Genomic DNA, 26,441 nt, shown 5'->3' with positions numbered 1-26,441 from the left:
CAGATATTTTTATCTGTATCTCAATTCCACAGGAGATGGACACTATGCTTTTTCTGGCATACTGCTGACTGATGGCGCCCTCGGCGCCGAGTAAATCCGGGCACTATAGGATCCGTCCTTGCTGTCCAGTGTTTTGACAGCCAGCACCTTATCCTATCAAAAAACAGCGGCTTTCCTTTAAATAAGCCGCGGCCACAGAGACAGTCCTTTGTCTATTTCCACACCTGACACGGAACTGGGAAACGCCGATTAGGTGCCGGCAGGTAAGCTCTCGCCGAATTGAGTGTAATTTACATCTGAAGCTGACTCGGGTAGATGAAGTAACAGGGTATCACTTGTTTATTCTCATATACAGGCTGATTGTATAAAAAAAGAAAGCTCGAGTGCAGCGAGCGTCACACACGCAGCAACGGCCACATGGCTGATAACGTCTTGGCTCAGATTCCTAACGCCACGCAGCTTAACGAACTGACAGTGTCTCCCCCACGTTAACCACACGTGGAGAACAAGTAAGTACACTCCACGCTTGTATATATATTTAGATATCAAACAAAGACACAGGTGGATAACAGATGCCCCCTACTCTGATTTGTTTTCTCCTAGGAGACAGAATGCATTTTGGTCACTGCAGTCTGAATTTTCCTACCAAGGGAACGTGACCTAATGAAAGAAACTCTTCAGTATATATGGTAATGAACATCGCTTTACCTTTGAAGTAACTAGACTAATTAACTGCTTCTGTGGATACATCTGATTGCGGTATCCGTTTTGTTCTATTCATAGATACATGGACTTCTCTAGACGCCCAATTCATAAGCCAGCCCCCATTGAAGTCAAAATCAACTGCCCTCCAAACCTAAAGAAATTCTTTACCAGGTCAGTGAAAACTCCACTAAATGTGTGGATAACACACACAATAGATTGTGCTTTCCACAAGGCTCTCGTCTAAAACAAAACCGTTTTTATTTACCCTTAGCGTTCAACTATGATGCACAGGTTCCAAGCACCACAGTAGAACGCTGTCACTAATTGTCTGCATCCTGAAGATGGGTCTCGGAACTACACTAACCACAGCTAGAGCATGGAAGTGCTGTTCCCCGCCGCAGAAACACATTGCAGTGTAGATGCTGGTTAATCCATGTCGAATAAACATCTGTATTTGATACTACTACAATTTATGTTGGATAAATACCAATATTCAGTTGAAGTCACTGTTACTAACATCACGTCATTTTGAATGACTTTTGCAGTTTACTTAGCAACAGCTCTCTATGTGGGTAAGATCCCACTGTGTTTTGTGCTGGTCTTCAAGCCACATTTGCACATATTAGTGTTTTATATGTTTTATGTGAACACACTGTTTGATATATATAAATTAAAATAAGTCTTTTTTTGATACAATGCCTTTGGCTTAACATAATTTGATGATCTAAACAATCACCCTGTGAGTGGGTTTTTGCCATTGCTGGTGTGTGGCAGAGATGGGTAGCTAGTGGTATACTGTGTTTTTTGTTCGGATGATCTGACAAGGCAGATCTTTCAAGCACACGCAGGACGAACTCCGTTACCTGGAATCCCGCCAACTTTGTTGCACCAGCCATCACCTCCAGTGCAAGTGGTACCCCTGGGGGTTGTCCCCTGGCTCCACCAGAACGCTTCTTCAGCGACCCGAACAAATACGCTGTGTTCATAAACCAGTGTCGCTTCCACTTCTTGTGTCGACCAGGAGCTTTCCCTAACGACAGCGCAAGGGTGGCTTTTGTACTTTCCTATTTGGGAGGGTGTGCAGCCGACTGGTCCATCCCATTAGTGACTCAGAATGACCCAATCCTGTGGGGCTTTGGGGAATTCCAACGAGAATTGGAAAAACTGTTTGCCAGGCACACCTAAGCACAAGCATTAGACAACAAGCTACTATCTCTTAGACAAGGGAATCATGACCTATTAACTTACATTGCCACTGTCATGATGCCTACCCCCGGAGCACCAGGCCAGGCCCAGCACCCCCGGGAGCAGGCATCACGCCCCCGGGTAAAAGCGCAGCGGCCCTTTATAGGGGCTCTTTGGACTCTGTCCTGGCGCCGTTGGCGCCAGGCTCATGTTGGACATCAGTCCTGGCGCCATAGGCGCCAGGCTCATAAGGAGAAGTGTTTGGTGCACTTACCTGAAGCAGACCATGCTGCACACTCACCTGATGCAGACCATGCTGCATGAAGAACCAAGCCAAATAAGGCTTAGGAGGGACTATTTTTCTGAAGGAACTATTTTGTTACTTGGATGGGGCTGTGGAAGAATACTCACCTGGAACTTCTTCCAAAGCTATTTAAGCCACGCCCGGACAGCCACACGTACTTCGCGTTGTTCTGCATCACAGCAGCTGAACGCTCACCGTGTCTGCTCCTGCACCTGGACTCCAGCCACGCCCGCCTCGAACCTGGAACACCTGTAAGGGAACAAGAGAAGAGAAAGGTGAAAACTAAGAACTTATTCAACCTTCTTACCTGCATCCGGAATCTTCACGCCAGCATTCCTGAAGGAAGACTTAATTTAAAAGCACTGCGTTGCTTGCTGCAGCGCCGCGCTTCACTCACCTGTTCCCGAGACGCCGCCCGGCTCCATCGCGGCTCTCAGCACCGGTCGCCACATCTCTGCACCTAGGGGAGAGAAGAAGAGACAAAAGGTGAGCAAGGGAACACAAGAGGAAAGCCGAATTTTCAGCCATATTACTTACCGGCTTTTCTTGGATCAACCATTCCACATCTAGGGTCGACGCCGCATCTTTGGCAGGTACCGCACCCCGGCCCCTATGGGGAAAGGACAAAAGACATTACTGGGGAATTATAAAGACATTTAGAGGGGTCGCCCTCATCACTAACTCACCTGATTTTACCACCGGCAATTTAACCCCTCAACGCATCGCCTTTGTTCTGCACTTGAAATAAAGGACAGAAAAAACAACTTAAAAGGAGGCTCACACTTGAACTTTTGCATCTTCATACTTACGGCGTATCGCTCAGAAAAGTCCGGTGGATGTGCCAGCGCCATTCTGAAAACCAGTGAAGTAACTGGACGAACGCGCGCCCCTGCACCAGAAGCAGGTTGGAGAGTTCATCCTTCCAAACCATAAGGTGAGCTTAAACCGGGGGTTTTGGAGGAAGTCGGAGAAGAACGAAGGGGGAAAGGGGGGAGCAAGCACACTATTCAGCAGACAGTTAATCCCCTTTCTCATCTGCAGAAGGATATTCCTACGGGCCAGACAAGCAAGATTTGGGGGTTCTGTTCAATCGGTGGTCCGAATTCTGCGCATCACGCTTGAAGAGGCCACAGCAACCCAGACCAGCGCCTCTGTGGGAGCCAGGTGAGCGTTACAGCCACCTTCAATCTCTTCATTGCACAGACTAATTGGCCGGAAGAGAAAAGAACCACACTATTTCACCGAGGACTACAGGGTGAGTTAAAAGATGTGCTAGCTCAAGTGGTCAATCCGCCCGAGGGTTGTGCAGACTACATTAACCTAACCGTACAATTGTACCATCGCCTTCAAGACCGAAAAATGGATCGCACACGGGCAGAAGCGAGGTCAGTTTACCTGCGACTATGGGACAGTCAAACCAAGGTTCATGATGCTACCGAACCTATGCAGATCGGGGGGTTGCGAGCTCCCATTTCCAATGCCGAGAGAGAAAAGAGGAGACAACAGCAACTTTGTTTATATTGCGGAAAGGCGGGACATTTCTTGCGTGATTGCCCTGTTAAACCCCCCAAGCAAGTGCTAGGGGTCGTGGATAATGAAACCGAAGCAAAGGAACAAGAGTCGGAAAACTCGGACACCCGGCAAGTGTAGGGGTCCACTTGTCGAGCGGAATCAAGAAAGCTCAACAGACCTCCCACCTAGTCATCCCGGTGCTTCTAACCCACCACAAACAGCCATCAAGAATCCATGCCCTGGAAGCCTACATTGATAGTGGTGCGATAGGGAATTTAATCGATCAAGATTTAGCCACACGGATAGGCCTTCCACTCCAGCAAAAACCACGCTCAGAAAATGTTACTGCCGTGGATGGCTCACAGCTGTCTTCGGGGCCAGTAACTCAGCACACCAACAAGGTAATGCTGACATGCCAGGATGGTCATCAGGAAAGCATTTCATTTGACCTTATAGGGCCCCCCCAGTTCAAAATGATCCTCGGAATGCCGTGGCTTGAAACCCATAACTCACGGATTGACTGGCGTACCAGGAAGTTGACGTTCCCTCAGAAATGTGCAAAACGCTGTTACCACAGGGAGGGGAGGAAAGTGCAGCTCGAAGGAAAATCCATTCTAGGAATTGTTGGTTCGCTACCTTCCGAATACCAAGATTTTCTGGATGTATTCCAAAAGGAACAAGCTAATACCCTACCACCCCACAGAACTTATGATTGCCAAATTGACCTCGTCCCCAGAGCACAAGTTCCCTGCAGCAGAATCTACGCTCTGACTGAGCAAGAAAACCAGCATCTAAGAACATACGTAGACCAGTATTTAGCCAGTGGGTTCATTTGTCTGTCTAAGTCTCCAGCCTCTTCAGTGCTCTTCTTTGTGCCAAAGAAGGAAGGGGACCTCAGGACTTGTATAGATTATAGGGCATTAAACCAAATCACCGTGAAGAATAGGTACCCCCCTGCCGCTTATTCCCAAACTACTTGATCGGGTAAAGAATGCACGAATCTATACAAAACTGGACCTAAGGGGAGCTTACCATTTGGTAAGAGTGAAAAAAGGCGACAAATGGAAAACTGCATTCAGAACCAAGTATGGACTTTTTGAATACCAGGTTATGCCCTCTGGGCTATGCAATGAACCTGCAGCATTTCAGTTCTTTATGAACGATGTACTCCACGATGTATTGGATATCTGTGTTCTAGTTTACATCGATGACATCCTCATCTTTTCAAAATCCTAAGAAGACCACTTGGGACATGTGCAAGCTGTTCTGAAAAAACTCTGCCAACATCGACTATTTGCCAAACTGGAAAAATGCTCCTTCCACGTCACGGAAGTTGAGTTCCTGGGCTTCATGCTGACTCTGCAAGGGGTGCACATGGACACTAGTAAGGTAGAGGCTATTCTTAAGTGGCCGCCCCCAACATCAGTCAAGGGAGTACAAAGCGTACTCAGATTTTCCAATTTCTACCGGCGATTCATACTGGGATTTTACCAAATCGTGCACCCTATTACTTCTTTATTAAAAAAGAACAAGAAGTTTAATTGGTCTCCCGAGGCAGAAAAGGCCTTTCATGAATTAAAATCGGCTTTCACCTCAGCACCCATCCTTCGTCATCCTCGACCCGACCTGCCCTATATCGTTGAGACCAATGCCTCTAGTGTGGCCATGGGGGCAGTATTATCTCAAAGGATCCAGACACGGGACAGTTACACCCCATAGCATTTTGGTCTCGCAAGTTTACAGCGCCAGAAAAGAACTATGCCATAACCGACAAAGAATTACTGGCGATCAAAGGAGCTCTTAAAACTTGGAGACACTATCTCCTAGGAGCGAGACATACTGTCACCATTATTATAGACCACCGTAATCTGCAATATTTGAAAACTGCCAAGGCCCAATCTTCTCGTCAGCTTCGCTCGGCTCTCTTCTTCGCGGAGTACGATTTTGTGATCACGAGTCGGCCAGGAGTGCGCAATGGAAAGGCAGATGCTCTGTCGTCAATGGGAGAGGAGGACACCTTAATGCCATCAGAACCAGTATCTAACATCCCAGGAGAACGGATTCAAAATCAAATCGCTGTAACCGCCTGCTGGGAAGATTTAAAGATTGACCTCCAGTCTCAAATGGATCAAGCCGCCCAGCAAGAGTGGTTACGCAAGGGGAACCAGTACTCCATTAAGGACACTTACCCTATTTCCAGGGGAGGCTATACATCAAGGACAAAGAAACTCAAAACAAGATCATTGCGAATTACCACAAATCATTTGGGGAGGGACACCCCGGAATTACCAAGTTACCAAGACTCAAGCCAAAATCAGGAAAAGTTATTGGTGGCCAACCTGGAGAAAAGACGTGGAGACCTGTGGAGTTTGTGCACAACAGAAATCCCAAAAGTCACGTCCCGCAGGATTATTGCATCCACTAGCTATACCAACGGTCCCTTGGCACACACTATCCATTGACTTTATTACCTCCCTGTGACGGCTTTAACACAATCTTAGTGGTGGTAGATTTGTTCTCCAAGATGGCCCACTTTATTCCTCTTAAAGGACTTCCGACCGCTGGAGCTCTGGCAACTGTATTCCTAGAACAGATAGTCAAGCTACATGGTTTTCCTTCGGTATTGGTTTCTGACCGAGGAACGCAATTTGTCTCAGCATTTTGGAGGAGTTGTTGCAAGATAGCACAGATTGACCTTCGCCTCTCCACCAGTCACCATCCCCAGACCGATGGTCAAACGGAAAGAACTAACTGTTGTGACTTGAGTGTCGTGTAGGCAGAAGAGGCCTCCGTCCCCAAATGCCGCACAGAGAGAACCCAAAGTCACTCTCTGTGCAGCCGTTGAGGCCACAGGCGGAGATGTTCAAATCCGGGACCGCGAACCTCTGGGACCCCAAGCTGCTGCAAGAAAATGTGGATTAAGTACCAAGCAATAAGCAATAAACCACAGTGTTAGGAAAAACGTAAAGGTCTTACCCAAGGAGGTCCAGGTAGGGATGATGAACTTAATGGGGAGGTCCGGGACCCACGTGGACTGAATTACCCCAAAAGGAGTAGTAGTGGGCTTATCCGCCTGTTAGCAGGAGTAAACTGTGGAGCTGTGAGACAAGAAGTCCAAAGAGTCGAAGTGCCAGAGGGAGAATCCGTGAGGCAATCCAAACAGTCCGTGGTCGAAACCCAATAATCACCAAGTAACAAATCCAAGGGGTAATCCAAGGAGAGTCCAGTAGAGCAGGCCAGGTCGATTCCGTGAGTAGTCAATGATCTGAAGTACGTAACGCCAAACAGGATGCCGAGCACAGCTGTGAAGCAACGAGTACCTGGGTTTCCTGTGTTTAAGTACTCACGCTTCTGGTCACGTGATGAGCGCTTCTGGTCACGTGATGCGCGGCTGGGTCACGTGATCGGGCAAGCGCGTGACGCAACCTTGCAGTCCCGCGACGCCGAAGCCCGATGCTAGTCCTTCGTGATCCCAGGCGCCAAGGTAACTGCCAGTGAAGAAACGGCCGTAGCCTGAGAGCAGTCCTGTTACCGACCAGGCGCGGCCGCGTGCGCGAGGCATGTGAGTATCCACGTGAGTCCTGGAGAGGAGAGGGAGAAAGGGATGAGCGAGACAGGGGGTGGGGGAGCGCTTTGGAGACCACACGATCCCGGGCCAGTGGTGTGCGCATGGGAGGAATCGTGACACTAACCAGATGCTGGAACAATACCTGAGATGCATGCTACAGCAAATCGAAAAGCCTTGGAAGGACATCCTCTGGTTAACTGAATTTGCGTACAATAACTCCATCCACACCAGTATTGGACAAACCCCATTCTATATTATAAATGGTCAGCACCCCCGAACGTCCTCCTTTGACCCTCTTGATGAGCTAGAAATGCCAGCAATTACCTCCCTACATAAGACAATTACTCAAACTCTGCAAGAGGCAACCAGGAATTTGACCAAAACCAAGGAACAACAAAAGAAGTTTGCTGACAGACATAGAAGGGAAGCTCTACATTACCATATTGGAGATAGAGTATTGTTGGCTGCCAGGAATGTACCATTAAAAGGGCCTCGAGCCTTCCGTCCCAGATATCTCGTACCTTATCCCATCAAGGCCATTATAAACACGGCCGCAGTGAAACTTGATCTACCTGCCAATACGCAAATTCATCCAGTGTTTCACGTCTCACTCCTGAAGCCTGTGAAGCCCGAAACCAGAATCAAAGACCATCCAGAGCCAGAAATTATCGAAGGGGAACCTGAGTACGAGGTTAAAGACATTCTGGACTCAAAAATTGTATGAATGTCCAGACATTCTGGACTCAATTGTATGAGGAAAACTGTACTATTTAATCGATTGGGAAGGCTATGGACCTCAAGATCGCACTTGGGAACCAGTGGAATTCGTCCATTCACCTCGATTTAATCAGGCGGTTCCACCGTGACAATCCCGCCAAACCTGGACAAGGGAGAAGTGTGACCGTGAGAGAGGTCTTGCGGGGGAGTGCTGTCATGGCCATGGGGCAAGGGACCAGGCCTTCACCCCCAAGGGCCACTTGGAACCAGTCCTGGCGCTTCTGGTGCCAGGCTCATAGAAATGTATGGTTTGAACACTCTGTGCCTAAGGCACGTGCATCAGGGCCGGGCCTGGGCATAGAACAGCATTGGGAGGCACGTGCTGGTATCCTTGGGTGGGGCAAGGTGGAGCCACAAGGCGTGGCCAAAGGGAGGGGCCAGAGCCAGCCTATATAAGAGCAGCCCAACCACATGCCCTCGCTTCGCGTTACTCTGCTTTGCAGCGTGACGCTTACCGCCGTATCTCACCTTGATTCCGGTACTCCAGCTCTGAAGACCATCTCACTTACCTGACTCCAGCCACTCCATCTCTGAAGACGCACCTACCTGACTCCAGCCGCTCCACTGCTGACCGTGCACTTACCTGACTTCAGCTGCTCCATCGCTGAAGGCGCACCTACCTGACTCCAGCCGCTCCATCGCTGAAGGTACACCTACCAGACTCCAGCCGCTCCATCGCTGAAGACGCACCTACCTGACTCCAGCCGCTCCACCGCTGAAGGTGCGCTTACCTGACACCAGTCGCTCCATCTCTAAAGGTGCGCTTACCCGATCTCAGCCACTCCATCGCTGTGCGCGCACTCTACCTGCATTCCGTCGGAGTTGGGGCCTCTTCTCTCCCAATTCGGACTTACAGCGAGGCGGGAGCTTTTCGCTTCTCCGTTTCTCTGCGGTATCTTCATCCGGAGCCATCGAACTGTCTTCAAGCCTCCGAACTCTGCTCCACGCCGTCGGACCGCTCCTACAAGGGAAAAGAACACAACAGGTTAGAAATCTCATAAGCACAAACTCTGGGCTGCATCTTACCTGAGTCTTGACTTCCATCACACCGGCCAGGTTACCTGTTGACCTTGAGAGTCCATCATCCTCAGGGGAATCCCAGGAATCGCTCCACGCTTCCGATCTTCATCTTCACCTATAGGGAAGGGCAGAGACATGGCAGGACATCATTATTGCTTGCCAGCAAGGCGAGTCTCATCCATAAAGACATTATTGAAAAACCAAAGACTTACCCTTCAAGTGGATTGGTCACAGCCGGTGTGGATTGCCACTTTGCGGGCCAGTGAAGCAACTAGGCCCATTCTACGTGTCCCTACTGAAGGAAGCAGGACGGAGAGCCCAGCATTACAAATAACAGGTGAGCTTGCATGGGAAGGCTCTTGCGCACACTGTTCTGGCACGAAAGGAGCGAGGAAATTCGTTTCACCCCTGCGCCATCCTCACTTCCTCTCCTCTCAAGGGCAATACCAGCATCCAGAACAACATTCTCCGCGGCAGCTGGGGAAGACAGCCGACACCGGGGAGCCAAGTCGAGGGAGGGCTCCAACCGTGCCCCAACGCCCCCGCAGAGACCGGGTGAGCGTAACAGTCATATATATACCACATCACTATGCCCCATACCTCAGTTCCTTTTTTCTGCATGCTTGCACGCTGCTTCGGGCACAAAGCATCTAGGGCCTCATTACGACCCTGGCGGAACGGGTTAAACGGCACCGTAAAAGGCTGCAGCGCCGTTCAACCCGTTCTGTCACATTACGAGGTCCCCTCGCGGGACACGTTAAGCACGCCTGGGAAAACCAGGCGTGCATACCGGGTCCCGCGAGGGGAAGAGGGAGCAAACAACGGGCCATCTCGTAATGGCCGTTGTTTACTCCCTCTCCCATTCCCATTCAGCCCCTTGGGGGCTGAAATGGGAATGGGGATGAACCGTGTCCGTGTCCTCGAGTGAGGAATTACCGGGCCATCCGAACTCAGAATGGTCCGGTAAGTCCTCATTCCGAGGACACGGACACGGATGCGGTTTTGCCAGCAGCCATGCTGCCAATAGCGGCATGGCTACCGGCATACCTCGTAATGAGGCCCCTAATCTTCGACTCAGCATTTTTGACTAAATCGTCAAATTTTCTCTTATAAAATCTCGGCCACGATGTCCACTCACCGGATTTCTGGCGTGAAAGGGTGCACCGATTGCCATTCCAAAATGACGGTGACCAACCCGCACAACATTTGTCTGTGCTGTCTGGGTGTGGATCACGACACAGAGGTATGTGCATTGTGCTCCAAAATGCAGTGGAAATCCATTCGTGAGCGTGCCACCAAACTTTCTCTGGGCCGACCGTCCCTGAAATCTCTGGCGTAGTCACTCATCCGGTCTTCCGAGGCCAAGACGGAAGGGCCCACCACTGAAAAAGGAGAAGGAAAAACATCAGCTTAAAGCCAAAAAGCGGTCACACTCTAGTAGCCACTGTTGCTCATCTCCTTCACGTAAGACGAAACAACGACACAACCATCGAGACACGTCCAACTCGTCGTCAGAGACAGGTAAGCCCTCGGCTGGGCCGACCACTCGAGAAGAGTGGGGAAGTTTCAAAATAATGTTTGAAATGTTTAAAACTCGGGCTGCTGCAGATGCGGATGCCCCCCCAAATAGCAGTCCTCAGCGGCGAAAGCAGCTCTCAGTGCTCCTGACCCCACGCTTGCTAATCCGTCAGCACGATAGAAGCCTTCAGGCTCGATGCCGAAAAAGGAGTGTGAACCATCGAGGGCTGGTCCTTCTCTAGAGCGTCTAGAGACTGACGCCCCTGACATCCACATATTACACAAGCCTCGAATAGCGGCAATGACCGTTCTGTCAGCGTTGAAAGAAAAGCCCTTAGTGCCGGCTAACGGCGACAGATCTTTTACTCCGCTCTCCAGGACAGGATTCTACAAATCCATGGAACCTGTGGGGTACGTTTACCAGCCCAGCAGAAATCCCCTGCATCACAAAACCACATTTCAGCAGTACAAAAATAATGTCTGTGCTGTGTCTGCTGTGCACATATTCCCCTGCATCATAAAACTGCATTTTAGCAGTTACAGAAATAATGGCTGCGCTGTGTCTGCTGCGCACATATTCCCCTGCATCTCAAAACTGCATTTTAGCAGTTACAGAAATAATGGCTGCGCTGTGTCTGCTGAGCACATATGGGGCGAGATGGAACATAGACAGCCCAAGAATGGCTGCATTTATTTTCTTCATGTGAACCCAAAGAGAAGAATTCAAAGGCAGAATTGTTCAAGCGCTGCTGTGCTGTCATCTCAAAAACTTAAAACTGCACAAGAAATTGTCCTGTGTTTCAAACGACCTTGCACTGGTGCTATTTTCATCTTTAAACATCACACAGATTGGTTCCAGTAAAACACAGCCATGTCCATCTATTTCAGGTTGAACACCACCAAATGAGGGCCACCTCTCCCTGAACGGCATTGTCTTGTCAAATAAAGTCTGTGAAAAGCAGGGAATTTAATTTGGGTCTGCACGGTTAGAATTCACTTTGGAAACAAATTAACACACTTAAAGCACTTCAAGAGAAGCTCTTTCTCTCCTTTGCCTGGTGTCAGTTTCAAAGAACCCATTTCCCAAGCATCCCTGTGTGTAGAAATTGACTAAAGCTATGAAAGCTTTCAGAAAGTAAAATGCGAGGAAAACCGCATTTTATTAAATGAACATGAGAAAAAAAGGAACTTGTGTTACCTTGCTTTGCAAAGCAATGAAATGACATTGTGAAAGCTAAATGGGAAATAATACTGTCAGATGCCCAGAAACACAACTGTACATTTAGGGAAGAGGTGCTGCAAAAACATGGGTATATTATACTCTGTGTATTTTATTTTCCCTACAAAAAGAACTTCCAACAGTCTGGCTGAGGCAGGCATTCCTGTTTGACTAGTTTGGTTTAAAGGCCAAATGTCACACCTACCTGTGATTTGAAACTGCAGGGCAGGGGCCCTGTTCTATGGACTGACAAGTGTGATAATTACAAGTTGCCTCAAACTGCATGGCAGAGATGCTCCCAAGGACAAAAGAAGATTCACACGCATGTTTGTGCCTCAGAAGTGTGAGTTCCCCTGCATTCAAACTGGAGGACTTCAAATGGGGGAGCCCTGGCAACCCCTGTGCCAGCTGACCAAGGGAAAACATTTGGTTTGGAGGTTGGAAATATCACCCACGTTTGGGAACAAATCCAGCCCATTTGATTTAAAAGACTTTTTACATTAAGACATTTATTTCAGTAATCTAAAGATGCAGTAATGTGAAATCATGACAGTTTGAATGTAATTTTTGGGCAAGTAAAATGAGACCATGTGGGTCTTCTTGACATGTGGTGGACGTGAACGGCAGTTAAGAGGCATTTCTGGGGAAAGCGTACATGACACAGATATGAAACTTGATGGCAATATTCCCAACACTGTTAGGCTTATGTGTAGCCATTTGTAGAATTTGTAGTAAAATGTTTCCTGTAAAAAAGTGTGAAATGGTGCCCGAAGGGAAAAGCAGCACCCAACAGACTTTGCGTTTGAAATGGCATAATCCTTGTAAAATATGGGATCTGCGTATCTCATTTTCATGAGGATAACACTTGCAAATATAAGGGTTTTGGCAAAAGTAATTGTGGTGAAACAAAGCACATCATAAAACACACACACTAAAACTGATGTCACTTCCTTGGAACCAATCCGCCTGCAGGAAGGTGACGACATACACAGCCTGACCTATCCCATCCAAGAGGTATGTCCAGGTTCCTTCTGCCCACATAGTAAACAAATTCTCTGTTGTCATCCTGCTTATTAAAGTAGGAGGCATAGGGAGAGTCAGGACATTCAAAAATCCGGACATTCAAAATCTAGACCTTCAGACATTCAAAATTCACCCTGCAACACTCCAGACTCCAGAGCCAGTCCCAGAGGTAGCTGATCCAGATCTAGGCAGAACCTCCGATCCAGGCACAACCTCCTATCCAGGCAGAACCTCCTATCCAGAACTAAACCCTACAAAAATCCCAATAATACAGGGAGAAAGGAGGAAAGGCTGCGGATCCCTTTGGGAGAATCCAGTGACCAGATCTGTCTTTGCCCAGTTGATGCATCCCGCTGTCCACAGGGACCAGACCCCGGTGCCCCGCTGTTCCTTTAAAGGAGAGCCCAGCCGCTGCCCAGGTGACCAGATCCTTGTCCCACTGCCCAGAAACCTGGTTAGCTGTCCTAACTACGCAAATCAAGTGCATTTTGTAAGTATCACCCTCCCCAGCACAAAAACTGCATACCCTGCTCTGTTACCTTGCATTCTGTCCAATCTTATAAGAAATCCTATAAGAACACTGGTAACTTCCCAAATTGTCAGAATCCTTTGTGTATCTTGTCCTTAGAATAATCTGTGTTAGTCTTCATGTGTTAGCGTAATTCTTTTCAAATCAATTCAGTCCTTTGTGTAAGTCTGTACTATTACTGAATACATTAATTAATTTCCCAAAAGGATGAACGCAAAAAGGTTAACACTGCAAATTAACCTTCTTGCGTGCAGTGTCTTTCTTTAATTATTTAGCCGCTTAAATACAGTTGCAGTAGAACAAATCATTTTGCTAACAAAACCGTGTTTGCCGTGAAAATGTTTCCCTTCTAAAATCCGATTTTCCTTTCCCATAAAGAATCCCATACTGTCACCCATCAAAAGTCACCCTTTCACTTCAGTCTCATAACTGTTATGTGCCTTTGTACCTCATCAGAAAAACGGATTTCCGATTTTGACTGTTTAGCTCATTTCTTAAGCTGTTTGCTTGTTTTAAACCCGTGAAAACTAAGACATTGCAATTCTGCCACGTGTGATTTTTGCTGCACTGCTTTTCTTCCCAAAGTCGCTTTTCTCACCTTTATTCATGTTGTTTAGTACCTTGCCTTGTAGCCTATAAGATTTCTTGCTCCTTTAGCCCAGCCACACACATTCCTGTTTTATCCATTCTACCGCACATGTAAACTGACTTCTAAACTATCCTGTGATTTCCGAGTGCCATTTTGCTCATTTTTCAAGGGTTTCCAATTCGTTTCGGCCTCCCATTCTGGGGTGGTAGGTCTGATTTCCAATCAGATTTTTGCCTCTTATATCTGACTCCTTGCTACTCATTTCCACCCACACAAAACTTGGTGAACAGGTGTTTGGGGGATTGTTGCAGGGGCAATGCATAACAGTGGTGCTATCTAAAAGTATGACCAAAAAGTGATCTTGCTTCCATTCAAGTTTGCATTGATGTATCTGATGTCAGAAAGTTAAATTAAGTCTATCATATCATTTTGCTATGTTATTATCACCACACTGTTGATTGCTGCCCTATATTGAATATGTTTGATTTTCATTTGAATTTTTAAAAATAAATAAATATTTCATTATTACACACCGGCCTGGTTCATGGTCCATTGCGACACGCAATGTTTGTCAAGGAGGTTGTGAGACGTGTTGGCTGCCTTCTCAAAGCAGAATCTGAAATTAATACACTTGAAAGCGTTTTTATTTTGCGCCACATCCCTTGCCAGTGGAAAGAGTCCTGGTCTGGAGTGTTCCGTGTCTTTAAATCCATTACAAACCGCAGAGTCATGGTAATACCCAAGCCCCAATCAACGGCAGCGACTATTTTGTTGGTGCGAAAGGATACACCCTTGGCGCCGGCTGTCGGGGACAAGTCCTTTGTCCCCCTCTCCAGGTCGGGATTCTTCAGTTCCATGATGTCGTGTTTTAGCGCCGACCCGGGCGATGATCAGAGGGACATTGATCCCATCTATACAGGGTCGGGAGGTGTTGATTGTTTCGACGACCAAGCTGACCTGTTGGCAATAGCCCAGGGGTTAAACGACGCCAGCGGCCTTTACACGTCTCCAGATGTCGAATCACAGCAGGGTAAGCCTTATATGCACACACAATCTAAATTTAGGACCATGGTGGAAAGGGTAGTAGACACCCTAGGTTTGAAGTCCTCTTCAGCACCTGTTCAGGGCTACGAAATGACGGACATCTTGGATGATGGTCCTTAATCCGGCAATTGCAGACCCCCTATCCACCTTGTGGCAACATCCTTGCTCCATTCCCCCGGTTAACTCTATCTTTACAGGGGAGCGCAGGCCAGCAAGAGGAGATCCATCTTTCCTGGCTTCTCACCCTTCTCCAGAAGGGCTGGTTGTGCAGGCAGCCACAATCACCACCAGATCTACGGCATCCACTTCAAATCTGCCTCTGGACAGAGAGGGTACATTGTTGGACGCAATGGCCAAGAAGGTCTTCGCTTCTGGCAGCATGGCGTTAAAAGCCACCAATGTGGCCTGTGGATTTGAAAAATGGTCATTTGGTCTATGGAAAGCTGTGGAGCAGGCAAGCATAGTACATCCCGGAAGGTGAAATGCAGGATGGGTTTACACGGCTGTTGGAAGATGGGAAGGAGGTAGCCAAACAGTTGTTGCAGACGATGGGGTCGCCGGTAGTATTGAGAAGGCAAGCCTATCTGAAAAATATCTGGCTTCTCCCCGAACACCCATAATAGGCTTTTGGACATGCCTTTTGAGGGAGAAATTCTTTTTGGGCAGAAGGATGCAGACTCTATGGAAAAGTTCAAAGATTCTAAAATAGCTCCACAATCACTGGACCACGCTGCGCAGCCGGCTAAACCTGCCTTCAACTTTGCCTCTAGGCACAGAGGCTACAGGCGCTATGTGTCTTATGGCAGGAAAGTGCAGCTCCCACAGGCCAGGCAGGGGCAGAGGTGTTTCTTGCATCTCGGAAGGGGCAGATGGGCTTCTAGAGGCCAGCAAGCAGTGGCAGCAGCAAGGGTGGCACCGCCCTCTAAGCCGCTTTGATTTCCCCTCCCACGACTTGCCGGTTGGTGGACAGTTGCCAGAAATTTGGCCCAGGTGCAGGACATTACCTCTGATGCCTGTGCCCTGCAGTTCGTTCGGTGGGGTTGTCTGCCCTTCTTGAGAATACCACAGGACAGACACCCCACCACCTTCAATTTAACCGGGACAGGAGCTCCAGGAAGATCTGCAACCCCTTTTATCGAAGGGTGCTGTGGAAGAGGTACCTCTCGATCAGAGAGGGTCGGGTTTGTATACCCGGTATTTCCTAGTGCCCAAGAAAGGAGTAGGTCTTGTCCCATTCTGGACCGCAGGGCCTTGAACAAGTTTCTGAGGAAAGACAAATTCAGGATGGTGACATTGAGAGATATTCTCTACGCTCTCAAACTTCAGAACTGGCTGGTGTCATTTACATATGCAGATACATCGAAAGCACAGGAAGTTCCTCATGTTCCTCCTAGTGGACAAGCACTATCAGTTCAAAGTGCTTCTCTTTGGACTGACCTCTACTCCAAGGGTCTTCACCAAACCCATGGCGGTAATCGCGGCTCACCTCAGGAAATCCAGGGTCCATGTATTTCCATACCTGGATGACTGGCTGATCCGAGGGAAGTCGGCAGGCAGATCTCGTCTCATCTGGAGATCACCTGCCTGCTACTGCACAGGCTGGGCTTCTTCCTGAACTTGAAATCCCATGTGATGTCAGTCCAAAGGCTCCAGTTCAGGAGCAGTCCTAGACACTCGGGCGGGTAAGGCCCTCCCTCTCGAAGAGAGAGCCGACAGCATAGCACAGATGGTACACTTGTTCTGGAATCACGCCACCTTACTGGCATCTTCCATCCTCCGCCTCTTAGGAATCATGGCCTCCTGTATTTTTCTAGTGCCGGAGGTCACAGTACCTCAGAGCATTCATGGATCCTCTCAAGGTGTACAGCCAAGTGGTCCACGACCTCTGCTGGTGGACCGACCGCAGTAATCTTATGTCATGGGAACCCTTCTGGCACCCTTGGCCTCCGGCTCGAGTGATAACGGATGCATCTCTGAAGGGTTGGAGCGCTCACTGCGAGGACTTGCAGGTGAGCGGCCTTTGGTCCGCAATGGAAGCCAGGTGGCACATCAACAGGGTGGAGTTGCAAGCCATCAGGCTAGCCCTGAGGTCTTTCACCTTGTCACTATGAGAAGCATGTCCTGATTCTGACGGACAACACGGTGGCCATGCACTACCTGAACAAGTGAGGTGGCGTGCACTCTCTCCCCGTCTACAGAGAGGCGATGCAGCTGTGGTTATGGTTGCTGGAGAACCGAATCTCAGTTTCGGCAGTTCATCTGGCAGGGACAGAGAACGGCTTGGCAGATGCTCTGAGCAGGCAGAACATGGTCTCACATGAGTGGGATGTTTGCCAGGAAGTCCTGGAGGAGTTCTGCTCTCGTTGGGGTAACCCAGAAGTAGATATGTTTGCCACAGAGTCCAACAGGAAGTGCAGGCAGTTTTGCTTGAAGGAATTCACAGCGAACGGTGCACTGGGTGACACGTAGCTGGCGAATTGGACCTTCCCTCTCCACTTCGCCTTCCCCCCGATTGCCATCATTCCTTGGGTTCTCAGGGGATTGAAGAGGTTTCAAGCAACCATGATCTTAATCAAGCTTCTTTCTTTACGATCACGGTTATGTCCCAATTCCTGAAGGTCCTTGTGAATACTTTTCTGCCAATTCCCTTTGCTGTCACAGATTGGGATCTTAATCTGGTTCTGACATTCTTGATGATGGCTCAGTTTGAGCCCATGCATTCCTGTTCCTTGATACTGTTGTCTTTGAAAACAGCCTTTTTGGTCATGATCACGTCAGCCACGAGGGTTAGTGAGTTGCAGGCATTGTGCTGCAAGCTCCCTTTCCTGTGTTTTTTTTTGGGGAATATGTTTCCCTTAACTTCAGACCTGGCTTTCTCCCGAAAGTGGTTTCTGCGTACCACCTTTCTCAGTTCATAGATTTACTGGTCTTTTACCCTCCACCACACCCCTCTAAGGAGAAAGAGTGGTTCCACTGTATAGGTCCCTAAAGATCCTTGAGCTTTTATGTCGCTCGGACATCTGAGTTCCAACAATCAGACAAGTTGTTTCGTGGCCCATTCATTGTCCTACAATGGTCTGGCTGTAACTAAACAGACTCTGTCTCTTTGGATTATTCTATGTATTGCAGAATGTTACAAGTCTGCAGGCAGGGATCTTCCTCCCGGCACACTCGACGAGAGACGTCTCGGGCTTCTACAGCCTTGCAGTGAGGAGTTCTCATTAGGGACATCTGTCGTGCGGCCACATGGTCGTCCTTGCACATGTTTACATATGTTTACCAGGTGCTATTGTCTGGATGTTGCCCGTGGGGCTGATGGACGTTTTGCTAGGGCAGTTCTGTAAAATCTGCTACTGTAGGACTTTCTGCCCGCCTCTGTCGTCCTAACTGCTTCAGGAGTCTATCAGATGAGGAATCTGCGGCAGAAAAGCAATCCATTGAAGGAGAAATTACATAGATAAGAATCCATAGAAAGAACATTACAGTGAGTAATTTGTCCTTTGCCTGCATGGGATCTGAACCAGGTCAACACAATTCTGATGGAGCCTCCTTTTGTTGCCATACCTTTATATCCCCTTAGACTTCTGACTTGAAAGCCTTTAGTAGTGATATCATCTGCAAAGAGTGTGAGCAAGCTACAGCCCCAGTCCTGCAAACTTCCATACATGGTATTCTGGAAAGACAAGATTGCTTTCAGGGTGAGGCCTACTTTTCTGCCCAAGGTAATTTCAGCGTAACATATAACTGAGAAAATCTAGCTTCCGGTGTTCTTCCCTCCCGTCATCTTTCTGATGAGAAGAGTTTCCACAGGTTAGACCCAAAAAGAGCTCTACTTTCTATCCGTCAAGGACCAGGGAACTCAGATTGGAAGATCAACTGTTTGGTGGATACATTGGTAGTAGGGCGGGGAGGTCGCTGATTAAACAGATGTCTTTCATGTGGGTAGTCCGTAGAATCTCAAAATACTATTCCAAAGCAGGGAAAGAGGCGCCTGATGGCCTTAGAGCACATTCGACCAGGGACATGGTAACCAAATCTGCTCATCAGGGAAGGGTACCATTACTGGATGTCTGTCAGGCTGCAACCTGGTCATCACAGGTTGCGGTGCGATTTATATATTGACATTGACGGCACATCCAGCATCAAGGAGTGGCCTTGTCATGGGATCCTGACGATGATGTCACATGAAGCCTGTTAGGCAGAAACCTGTGCAGTTCCCTTAGGGACCACTGCAAAAGATTTAGGACTACAGGTGATTGGCAGTAAACCCAATTGGTAGCAGTCTGTACCACCCAGATTTGCCTGGTAGCTGTGGCTGAGCAGTCAGACTTCTCTCAAGATGAGTTAGGCAGTATGCAGAGTATACACAATAGGTACAATAGTACAAGCAAACACTGACCAGAGCTTTGGTGTAAAAGTATATAATTATTTATTTAAAGACACAGTTGTTCCTGGCAGCAGGTGCAAGTCACGGCGTCGTCCAGAGGAAGAGATGGTCTCGACGTGGAGGAAAGCTGAAGGTCGTTGCACTGCCAGGGAAGAAACCAGCCGCAGAGTTCTCCGGTTAAAAGGTGAAACCCTTTTATTCGCTGTGGTGGAAAAACCGTGCTATTCCGGTTGCCGGGGTGCTTGGCACAGGCAAGGCAGCCACGAGATGATCCGGGAAGGTGAAAAGACGGGTAAACTGGTTATCCCCACCAGTCAAAGGAAGAAGACTCTCTGGACTGGAGATCGCTGTCATGATGCCTACCCCCGGGCAGCTGGACCAAGCCCATCCGCCCCGGAAGCAGGCATCCGGACATTTGTTTAAACCTCAGAAGCCCTGGCTAGGGGCTATCTGGGTTCAGTCCTGTCGCCTAAGGCGCCAGGCTCATAGTCATCACTTACCTCAGGCAGACCATGCTGCACATGCATCCAGGCCAACGCGAGACCTGGAAGGGACTATTTTTCCACAAAGACTACTTTTCACTCAGGTGTGGTTCTAGGGACTTCTTACCTGGGACTACTTTTTGAAAGCTATTTAAGCCACGCCCGATCTACAACACATGCTTGGCTTTATTCTGCATTTAGCAGCGTAACGCTCACTGTGTCTGCAAACCTGCATCCAGCCACGCCCGCCTTGAACACGGAGCCCCTAAGAGAGAAAGGAAAATAGGAGAAGAGGTTAGATTACAGGCTTTAATCTGATTCGTCACCTGATTTCGGATCTTGCATCACTCCGAGCCTGAAGGGACATTCTTCCGGCACGCGTCGCATCCCAGCTGCAGCGCCGCTCCATTTTCACAGCCCACAGCATCTCCGACTCGCCGCTGCCTCCGTCACCTTTTTCGGTGATTTTCAACATCTGGGGGAAAGACAAGAAATAGCAAGGTGAGCCTAAAGAGACTAAAAAGATAATCGCTTATATTTCAAGACTTACCTGATTATCACCGGAGGCTTTATCCTTCAATACGCTGCATCTGGGAAAAAAGGCAAAGACAGTGAGCTAATCTCACGCACCTTTACAGGATAGTTTGGGTGATACAGACTCTTACCTGAACGCCACCAGCAACCTCCAAACAGAATTTGTCCCCGCAAATCAAGAGGGAAGTGCAAGAGTGAACATTGGACATTTTGAACTCTTTAAACTTGGCAAACTCCGGACTCAATAATCCTCCAGAACTCCAGCACCTAAAACCAGTGAAGTAACTGGTATTTACGCGCCCCTGCATGCCACGCAGGACGAAGAGCTCACCAATCAAAAACATAAGGTGAGGACACTGACTGGGAATATCGGAAGTGGCAAGTGGGGAGAACGGGAGCAGGGAGGGGGTCTGCATTCACACCCACGCGGCTAAATACCTTTCTCCATCTACAGGAGAATATTCCTACGAGTCAAGCTCACAAGACTAAGGGGGTCCATCCAGACGGTCATCTTTGCCCTACGCTTCACGCTGGTGGAGGCCGCAGCTGTCCGGGTTCGATCTACGCCCCTGTGGGAACCAGGTGAGCGTAACAATCTCCTCTGTCGCCGGGAAAAGTGGTGAGACGGTTCAGCAGGGCTCTACTGGTGGTGTCGTCGTTGCAGGTCAGCTCAGCTTCTCCATCTTCGGATTCTTTAGGTCCTGTGGCGACTTCTGAAGTTCCAGTCCCCAAAGCCCTGCTTTTATGCAGCAAATCCCCATTCATTCACCACTTGGGCCAATCACACAAGAGTGCGACTTGAGTTGCCAATGCAACTCAGTCCAGGGTGCCTAAACCCCCTCTCACCCCCCCTGTGGTACCCAGACAGAGTGGCACCACCTTTGGCGGCTTCTGTGGAGAAGCCCGCCAAAAAGTGGAACAAAGGGCTCGACTTGGGTTGGAGTCACAGAAGTGAACACAAACGCCATTTTGGAACCGAGTTTCGGCAAAAAATACCAACCGGTGATTTTATATTAATTTAATAAACCTGCGGTATGTTCGACGCTATATTAAAAAGTGGATGCCTCGAACAATGGGAAAATCCCATAGGAAAATATTTGTGGTCGAATATAAAAAGTAGTATCCACTGCCACCAGCCAAAATTCGATAAGGGGGGACAGAGACGTGCCCCCTTGAACAACAGACCCCGGGGCAATCGAATTGCCCCGACCAGTATGTCCACAATATGATGGTTTGTACTGGTTTCTGTTCATAATTTGGGACTAGTAAAGCCAATGGTGACTTTACATGCCCTGGGAGACAAAGTGGTGCCACTCTGTCTGGGGTACTTAGGAGGGGTGGAGGGGGATTTTGGCACCCTGGACTGAGTTGCCTAGGCAACTCAAGTCGCACTCTATCCTGATTGGCCCAAGTGGTGAGCCGGCCGGCTCACCACTTAGCATGTTTGAGTGACAGCTAGGCGGAGTGAATGGGGGTTTTCTGCATAAAAGCAGGGCTTTGGGGACTAGAACTTCAGAAGTCGCCACAGGACCTAAGAATCCGACGAGGGAGAAGCTGAGCCGACCTACCACGACGACACCACCGGTGGAGTCCTGCTGGACCGTCTCACCACTTTTCCCAACGACAGAGATCTCCCGCCGGAGAGTCTTCTTCCTTTGACTGGTGGGGATAACCAGTTCCGTCTTTTCGCCTTCCTGATGCATCTCGTGGCCGCCTTGCCTGTGCCAAGCACCCCGGCAACCGGAATACCACGTTTTACCACGACCGCGAAATATAGGGTAATACCTTTCACCGGAAAACTCTGCGGCTGGTTTCTTCCCTGGCAGTGCAACGACCTTCATCTTTCCTCCAAGTCGAGATCTTCTCTTCCCCTGGACGACGCCGAGACTTGCACCCGCTGCCAGGAACAACTGCCACCGCTGGAGGATCCTTCCCACTTAAGGTACCGTGTTCCGCCTGGCTTCCCTTGCCACCGACTGTACGGGGTAGATTTAGCCCCCGACTTTCGAACCTGGGACACGCTGGCTAAACTTTTCTGAGCCTCTCTAAACTCTTTTCGGACTCTCTGCAAGACTTTCAAAGCCTAGTGTAACTGTGTGATCTTGGGCGCATTTGTGCTCTGCTCTCTCTAAGAGTGGGCCCAGCCTATGGACTTTGGCTCACAAGTGACTTTTGCTCTCCTGCCTTGCCAAAAGTGTTCCTAAATCTTAGAGTGGTGTATCTTCACATATTCTGTCTTTTTCTCTTCCTTCTTCATGAACTTATTGGAGTACCATCTATAGTTAAGCGCTCACCTCTGTCTGGAAATAAGTGGTGTTAACTAAGACTTGTCTGATAAGGAATAAGGGTTGTATATATTATAATAGTAACTGTGTTTAGAGTGTTTTACAATAAGAGTGCTGGAGTGTTTCAAACAGTGTGTTTTTAAATAAATAATTATATACTTTGATACCAAAGCTCTGGTCAGTGTTTGCTTGTGCTATTGTGTCTGAGTGCCTATTGTGTATACTTTGCATACTGCCTAACTCTTCTTGAGGGAAGTCTGACTGCTCAGCCACAGCTACCAGGTAAATCTGGGTGGTACAGACTGCTACCAAGTGGGTTTACTGCTAACACCTGTAGTCCTAAATCTTTTGCAGTGTTCCCCAAAGGGAACTGCACAGGTTTCTGCCTAACACGCATCTTAAAAGTCATCCCTCAGCTGTAGATTAAATCAGCAAGAGGCTTCTTGTAAAGGTTGAAAAGCAATGGACATAATGAGGAAACCTGCAGTATGCAGCAGGGGATGGGTCTCTGTGTTGAATAAAAAGTGTGGAAGCCCCACTGTATGAACTTGGCTTGTCAAAAAGGATTTAACCAAGTTCCCGGTCTTCCCTCTAAAGCCCAATATGCTTAGGTTCCCCAGCAATATCAGTTGGTCCTCGGTATCAAATGCAGCGGAAAAGTCCAGCAAAATGAGTGCACCACTTTTTCTCTTATCACCCATATATATCCCTTGCATTGTATGTCCCCCTGCATCTTTCTCATTTGTTCATGAGGTCTCTCCAGTGGCTGTTACAATGTGAATTGTATCATTTCGAAGATGAGGAATGTGTGAGGAAGGACTAACACATCAGAAAGAACATTGCCGGGGTAAGTAATTTGTTCACCTTGTGAACATTGAAATGTATTACATTTATTTTTTGTCTTTTGTATAGAAAAGGTAAAGAATAGTAGTACCATATTTTGTTATGGCAAGGTACAAACCAGAAGTACCATATTATTAACTTTATTGGGATGGTTTGTAGAAAATTGCAATATATTAAAACTGTAATGTTTAAAATATATGAATTAAGGAAAAGTCAAAACTGCTGTCTTTGCCAATGATGCTTTTACATGTGGCCTTTCATAATGGTTTTTATTCATTGATGGTGCACATGGTATAATGTAAACCGTACACAAAGAATAAATAATAAAAACATAAACATTTACATTATATCGTACTACAATATTTGATACAAGGTTGCACAATGTTACAAAGGCTAAAATTGATATTTACATGGGTTGCATTCTCCCGCAGATTCCTCAACTGATAGATGTCCCCTTCCAGCATCAGCTGCTTGGAAAGTTTTTCGACAGGGGGTGTAGTGCGGCTCGGCGTCGACCATCAACTTCATCATGACTCAGCCGTGCCACTCCTCGACGCTGAACGTGACTTCGGCAGTACATATATCATGTCACTACACCCCAATATCTCAGTTCCTTTTTTCCACGCTCTTAGCATGCTGTTTAGGAACCCGATTCTCTTCGGTGACATTTATTTTCTTTTTTTTTTCAACTCTTTATTTCTCATTTTCAACAATATTCAACAAGCAGTATCATCATCATAAGTCATTGAACTGCAAAATATACAATAGCAGGAAGCAATACAGCAGAATTTCATACTATAACCCCATATCCCACCATATCAAAATGTAAAATTAACTTAAAACCAAACCAGATACATCAAACAAATAACAGACAAACAAGACTACACAAAACAACCACATAAACAACACAATTCCCCCCCCCATATGTAAAGTACCTAAAAGTAAACCATTTCACTCCACTCTATAATTCAACCTAGCATTATCCACAAAGGTAATTAAAACTCTCCCACATTTCATCATAAAGTTCTGCCTTGTTTTGTTTACTAAACATAGTTTTTTCAAATCTTGATAAAGCTATTACATCCAAAATCCACTCCTCCACTGTCGGCTTTTTTTGTGTCTTCCAGACCTTCAACACTTGTTTAACTGCCACCAACAAAACTTTACGCACCCCGCACAATATCACCCAACTTACATTACGCCCACCACCATACGACAGGAATATAACTGCTAAGGGATTGCGTGGGTAAACAATGTCCCAGACCTGATCAATCCTGTCAATAAACTCCCTCCAAAATCTTACCACTCTTTCACAATGCCACAACATATGTAACAGAGTACCCTGTTCTTTTCCACAACCCGAACACAAATCATCATCAACTAAACCCAATTTGCACATACGTGTTGGAGTCCAATATATTCTGCCCAATATCCTTTGATGTATGTAGCGTAATTGCAAATCCACTTTGGCTGTCGTCGGCACTCTCCAAATCTTATCCCATTCTTTCAATGTGAGTTCCCTGCCCAACTCCTCCGTCCACGATAACCTCAACTTTTCCCACGAGTCCAACCATTGCCCATCCAGTTGCATAAACTGCATAAATGTAGACACTTTTTGAAATCCCATTTCCAATATATCAAAATTCTCTAGCTTTTTCAAGAATGGAGCATCCAACATTTCTCTCCGTTCCAAGAGTAAAGCTACCAAAATTTCATATCTTCTCAATTCTCTGTCCCTCAAACCAAATTTCTCAACTAAACTCCCAAAAGGTACCACCCCAGCATCATTCCACACATCGCCAATAATCAAAACTCCCCTCTGAATCCAACTCTTCCAAGTCAGTACCTTGTTATTATACTTCGGCAGTACATATATCATGTCACTACACCCCAATATCTCAGTTCCTTTTTTCCACGCTCTTAGCATGCTGTTTAGGAACCCGATTCTCTTCGGTGACAACATTTATTTTCAATACAGGCTGATATGTCAACCCCTAAAACCTCAGGTTCAAGCAGTGTCAGGACTGTTGCTCGAAGATGTCCACCGCTGATCCACACAATATTTGCGTGTGGTGTCTCAAGAAGGAACACAACAGCAAGCAGTGTGGTTCCTGTCAACAAATGAACGAGAAGGCGATCAGGGAACGGTTGGCGAAATTGGCACTCGGGCAACCTCAGTTAAAGTCTCTGACGCGATTCAAATCAAGGTCATCGAGCCCTGACACCGAAGGCCCTATGCCCGAGAAGGAGCGTAGCCACCGCAAGAAAGTGAAAAAGCGTTTACATTCTCAAAGCGAGTTGCCCCATTCGTCCTCCTCAGCCTCCCACAACAAAAAGAAGCGATGCCAGCAGAGACATGACTCCAGTTCGTTGGGCAAGCAAAGTAAGTCCTTCCCCACTATGGGTGCCCAGAGAGAACAGTTGGTGCAGGTATCAGTTGTGACCGCAGGCTCTCGTACCAACGTGGCCACATCCGGTCCTATGCCCTTGACAATCACAAATCCAATAATGGTGCCAGTAGCCCTCGAGTAGTCGGCAAGAAGGGTTCTGTTGGCGGTGATGGTCGACCATCCATTTGCCTCGGAGTCAAGATTAGAGTTTTTTCCGTCCGTGAGATCCATCGTTGACGAGGAAGCGGATCTGGTCCCTTTTGGTATGGATCCAATGAGCAGGGGGGTTGGGGAAGCTAACTTCTTCACAGATTAGTCTGACCTACTAGCCTTGGCTGAAGGTCTTGCACGAGGCAAATGTGCTTGACACCTCACCTAACCTCAACCTGCAACTTTATGGACACCCCAATTCCCAGTAATAAAAAGATAGTGAAGAGGGTGGTCCTGTCTTTGGGCTAGGTACTCCAACTAAGCCACTCGCTGGTCATGAGCTTACATACATCCTGGATAACAGCCTGAAAAGAGAG

General features: G+C 47.8%; 1 protein-coding gene and 1 long non-coding RNA gene across 2 annotated transcripts in view; both read left to right on the top strand.

Moving 5' to 3' along the window:
• LOC138537172 (uncharacterized) overlaps positions 1-26,441 on the top strand; it is a 317,980-nt gene that overhangs the window by 65,184 nt on the left and 226,355 nt on the right. The gene's annotated exons all lie outside the window — the stretch shown is intronic.
• LOC138537188 (uncharacterized) lies at positions 196-1,401 on the top strand. Its single transcript, XR_011285337.1, has 5 exons — positions 196-263; positions 356-509; positions 604-689; positions 784-876; positions 977-1,401. It is a non-coding gene; the product is annotated as an uncharacterized lncRNA (long non-coding RNA).

The sequence above is a fragment of the Ambystoma mexicanum genome, chromosome 1q, assembly GCF_040938575.1.
Source record: "Ambystoma mexicanum isolate Mex_15411 chromosome 1q, UKY_AmexF1_1, whole genome shotgun sequence".
NCBI lineage: Eukaryota > Metazoa > Chordata > Amphibia > Caudata > Ambystomatidae > Ambystoma > Ambystoma mexicanum.
This window is presented reverse-complemented; position numbering and strand designations above follow the sequence as displayed.